Here is a 5,677-nt window from a genome sequence, read left to right on the forward strand (position 1 = left end):
GCGCGAGGCATCGATGGTGGCCTCGACAGTGAGGTGCTCCTCCAAGATCTGGGGGTCGGCACGAATGCCAGCCATCGCGACATCCGCGCATGCGGCCGCGATTCGCTTCTTTGCTGCCAAATGCTCCTTGAGCTCCTAGCTATACTGCGTGCACCATGGCTTAGGGCGGTGCTTATTTGGTGGATGGGTCGGTGATTTGGGTGGAAGGTGTCGTGCCGGTGGTCAGAGCATGTGGGATGTGGAAGGAGGAGGAGGATGGGGGTCGGGTGTGGATTACCTGCCTGGATAGACGAGGTCGAGCAGCGTGAAGGAGGGTCGCCGACGAGGAGGCGACACTACAAGCAAGGAGTGAAGGTTTCAACTTGGAAAGGAAGGCTGAAATAGGGGAAATGTGGCTTTTGGTAAGGGGGGAGGTAGATATTTCCGCGGAAGCCGAAAATTTTGAATCGGTTCAGCAAAAAAACTAGTGTGCAAAGTGTCATCAGACACGGTCCCGTATTCAGCACTGTGTACGATATGTGAACATTGCAAGCGATTCATATAGCTTAACCCGTGTGTGATGAGTTTGAACGTGAAAAATTTTGGTTCGAATTTTCCTGGTTACAGTGGTCATCCACGTCATTGCATAATTTGCGTACACAAAGGACACTACAGCACACCCACACTTCTTAATCGAGCAATTTCAGCAATTAAACAAAGCTCGCTGACCTAAACATTACTCTAACAAATTAAAGACCGGCGCTCTTAATTAAACAAAACAAAGAGTACTACTACGGCTGGTGCTCGTCGATCTCCGCCGCCTCCTCCATGTACAGCTCGCGCCTGACGATCTCCTGGGGAAGGGGCTCCATGGCATCCATCGCACCAAACTCGGCAAGCATCTCGCCATCTGCATCCGCCATATATTTGGAATAGGCCGCCACGAGCTTGGCGTGGGCGGCCGCGATCTTGGCTTGGGCGGGCTCCATCGTGGCAAGGTATGCCGCGCAGGAACGGACGGCTGCTCGAACGCTCTCGGCGATTGCCAAGTCTTCGGCCGTGGATTGCCGACTGTTGTCGGAGAAGCTTCGTTCGATTTGTGTGGTGACCGCCATGAGCTGGGCGTGGGTGGCCTCGACATGGTCGTGGGCGGCCTCCAATAGGGCTAAGGCCACCGCTTCGGAACGGACAGTGTTGGAAATATGCCCTAGCGGCAATAATAAAATGGTTGTTATTATATTTCCTTGTTCATGATAATTGTCTATTGTTCATGCTATAATTGTATTAACCAGAAACCGTAATACATGTGTGAATACATAGACCACAACATGCCCCTATTGATCCTCTAGTTGACTAGCTCATTGATCAATATATGGTTGTGGTTTCCTGACCATGGACATTGGATGTCGTTGATAACGAGATCACATCATTAGGAGAATGATGTGATGGACAAGACCCAATCCTAAGCATAGCACAAGATCATATAATTCGTTTGCTAGAGATTTTCTAATGTCAAGTATCATTTCCTTAGACCATGAGATTGTGCAACTCCCGGATGCCGTAGGAATGCTTTGGGTGTATCAAACGTCACAACATAACTGGTGACTATAAAGGTTCACTACAGGTATCTCCGAAAGTGTCTGTTGGGTTGGCATGAATCGAGACTGGGTCACTCCGTATGACGGAGAGGTATCTCTGGGCCCACTCGGTAATGCATAATCATAATGAGCTCAATGTGACTAAGGAGTTAGCCACGGGATCATGTGTTACGGAACGAGTAAAGAGACTTGCCGGTAACGAGATCGAACAAGGTATGGGGATACCGACGATCGAATCTCGGGCAAGTAACATACCGATGGACAAAGGGAATTGTATAAGGGATTGATTGAATCCCCGACATCGTGGTTGATCCGATGAGATCATCATGGAACTTGTGGGAGACAATATGGGTATCCAGATCCTGCTATTGGTTATTGGCTGGAGATGTGTCTCGGTCATGTCTGCATGGTTCCCGAAGCCGTAGGGTCTACAAACTTAAGGTTCGGTGACGTTAGAGTTGTAATGGGAATTGTATGTGGTTACCGAAAGTTGTTTGGAGTCCCGGATGAGATCCCGGATGTCACAAGGAGTTCCGGAATGGTCCAGAGGTGAAGATTTATATATGGGAAGTCCAGTGTCTGTTGCCAGAAAAGTTTCGGGGGTTATCGGTATTGTACCGGGACCACTGAAAGGGTTCCGGGGGTCCACTGGGAGGGGATACCTGCCCTGGGGAACCAAGTGAGATGAATATGGGTGGGTACCAGCCCCCCTAGTGGGCTGGTGCACCCCCCAAGGGGCCCAAGGTGCCTAGGGTTAAAACCCTAGGGGTGGGGGCGCCTCCCCCCACCAACTTGGGGGGCAAGAACCCCCCTTGGTCGCCGCCCCCCTCTAGATGCATCTAGGGGGGCCGGCCTCCTCTCCCCTTCACCCTATAAATAGAGGAGGGGTGGGAGGGCAGCCGCACCTCAGCCCCTGGCGCAGCCCTCCCCCTCCTACAGCTCCTCCTCCTCAGTTGAGCTTGGCGAAGCTCTTCCAGAGAACCACGAGCTCCACCGCCACCACGCCATAGTGTTGCCGGAGTTCTCCCTCAACTTCTCCTACCCCCTTTTCTGGATCAAGATGGAGGAGACGTCCCCGGGCTCTACGTGTGTTGAACACGGAGGAGCCGTCCGTTCGGCGCTAGATCGGATCTTCCGCGATTTGAATCGCCGTTAGTACGACTCCATCAATCGCGTTCCTTGCAACGCTTCCGCTTAGCGATCTTCAAGGGTATGAAGATGCACTCCCTCTCTCTCTCGTTGCTAGCATCTCCTAGATTGATCTTGGTGACATGTAGGAATTTTTTTGAATTATTACTACATTACCCAACAGTGGCATCATGAGCTAGGTCTATGCGTAGATTCTATGCTCGAGTAGAACACAAGTAGTTGTGGGTGATGATTTGGTCAATTTGCTTGTCGTTACTAGTCCTATCTTGATTCGGCGACATTGTGGGATGAAGCGGCCCGGACCGACTTTACACGTACGCTTACGTGAGACTGGTTCCACCGCCTGACATGCACTTGTTGCATAAGGTGGCTAGCAGGTGTCTGTCTTTCCCACTTTAGTCGGATCGGATTCGATGAAGAGGGTCCTTATGAAGGGTAAATAGCAATTGGCATATCACCATTGTGGCTTTTGCGTAGGTAAGAAATGTTCTTGCTAGAAACCCATAATAGCCACGTAAAACATGCAACAACAATTAGAGTACGTCTAACTTGTTTTTGCAGGGTATGCTATGTGATGTGATATGGCCAAAAGGATGTGATGAATTATATATGTGATGTATGAGATTGATCATGTTCTTGTAATAGGAATCACGACTTGCATGTCGATGAGTATGACAACCGGCAGGAGTCATAGGAGTTGTCTTAATTTATTGTATGACCTGTGAGTCAATAAAAATGCCATGTACTTACTTTACTTTATTGCTAACCATTAGCCATAATAATAGAAGTAATAGTTGGTGAGACAACTTCATGAAGACATGATGACGGAGATCATGATGATGGAGATCATGGTGTCATGCCGGTGACGATGGTGATCATGCCGTGCCTCGAAGATGGAGATCAAAGGCGCAAGATGATATTGGCCATATCATGTCACTTTATGATTTGCATGTGATGTTTATCATGTTTACATCTTATTTGCCTAGAACGACGGTAGCATAAATAAGATGATCCATCACTAAAATTTCAAGAAATGTGTTCCCCCTAAGTGTGTTGCGAAGGTTCATTGTTTCGAAGCACCACGTGATGATCGGGTGTGATAGATTCTAACGTTCGCATACAACGGGTGTAAGCCAGATTTACACATGCGAAACACTGTGGTTGACTTGACGAGCCTAGCATGTACAGACATGGCCTCCGAACACGAGAGACCGAAAGGTTGAACATGAGTTGTATAGTAGATGCGATCAACATGGAGATGTTCACCATTGATGACTAGTCCGTCTCACGTGATGATCGGACACGGCCTAGTCAATTTGGATCATGTATCACTTAGATGACCAGAGGGATGTCTATTTGAGTGGGAGTTCATTAAATAATTTGATTAGATGAACTTAATTATCATGAACTTAGTCTAAAATTCTCTTTACAATCTATCTTGTAGATCCAATGGCCCATGCTAATGTTGCCCTCAACTTCAACGCGTTTCTAGAGAACACCAAGCTGAAAGACGATGAAAGCAACTATACGGACTGGGTCCATAACTTGAGGATCATCCTCATAGCTTCAAAGAAAGCATATGTCCTTGAAGCACCGGTAGATGACACACCCATTTTCCCAGCAACTCAAGACGTTATGAACGCCTGACAGTCGCGTAGTGATGATTACTCCCTGGTTTAGTGCGGCATGCTTTACAACTTAGAATCGGGGCTCCAAAAGCGTTTTAAGCAACACGGAGCATATGAGATGTTCCAAGAGCTGAGAATGGTTTTCCAAGCTCATGCCCGGGTCGAGAGATATGAAGTGATAGGTGGGAACCCGATGAACGAGTTCACGCCCGAGGGTGGCCCGATCTTCATGTCGTAGGATCGAATCGGGAGGGATAACTAGCTGCAAGCAGCCGGGATAACTAGCTTTATACCTGCCAAGGTTAGATGCAACATGTACGTTGGGGATGGCTGACCGAAGCTACAAGAACTCCAATCCACTGTCCGAAAAATTGCAGAACCACAAACCGGGATTAATCCACACAAAACGGCTGGAACCGTAGAGCATGAACTAGGGGGAACCAGAGGCTCCTTCTCACGAATCCGAATGAACTCACAAGAGCAAAGGTAGCAAGATCTCTCGGATCTCTCTAGCAGTCTTGCTGCATAAGCTTGTAGCTGAATGGTTTGACAAAAGGTTCCTAAGAGGATGGGGGAGATGGGGTCTTATAGCAGGGACAACCCCCCTTAGCTAGTTGTGAAAATGGTTTCAAAAGTAAGCAGGTTTGCATGGCTACCTTGGGGCAATAAGCAGTCAACTTTGGGAGTTGTTGGAGAGCTCCTCGGAAATTCACGAAGCCCTGATAGCCTGGACACCTTCCACGAGAATGACTAGTACTTTTGACTCACAACTTCAAATGATGTGAGGTTTTTTGCATTGTAAAGATAATTTGATTTAGCTTCTATTGATGTACCCCTATGGCCCCGTCTCTCCACCATATGGGTGTTCCACCACGAAACATCAGAGGTAAAAACTGATAGCATCAGCTTCACTTGAAACTTGTTTTCTTCAGAGTTATTCCTCCAAACCGGTTGTTTCAAGAGCTCATAGGTTGTTGGATTTCTTCCATGTGATACCTAAGCTCAACCAACAACAATGGGGATGAAAGCATAGTTGTGTCATCAAGGTTATAAGGTAAACTTAAGTTAGCGTTCACCTGGTCACTTATTAGTTTGGCGCGACTTCATGTGATTGGACCTATAATTGTTGGAGACTTGTCGATGATTGTGGTGTCCTCATCATCCTCCCCCTCTTGAAAAGGAGTCGTCCTCGACTCTGATGGTCCATAGTATGAAGATAGGTCGGACACATTGAAAGTTGGACTAACACCATAATCCATCGGAAGGTCAATCTTGTAGGCATTGTCATTTATCTTCGCAAGCACTTTGAATGGACCATCTCCA

Source organism: Triticum urartu, chromosome 2A (assembly GCF_056163025.1).
Source record: "Triticum urartu cultivar PI428250 chromosome 2A, HENAU_Tu73, whole genome shotgun sequence".
NCBI classification, from domain to species: Eukaryota; Viridiplantae; Streptophyta; class Magnoliopsida; order Poales; family Poaceae; genus Triticum; species Triticum urartu.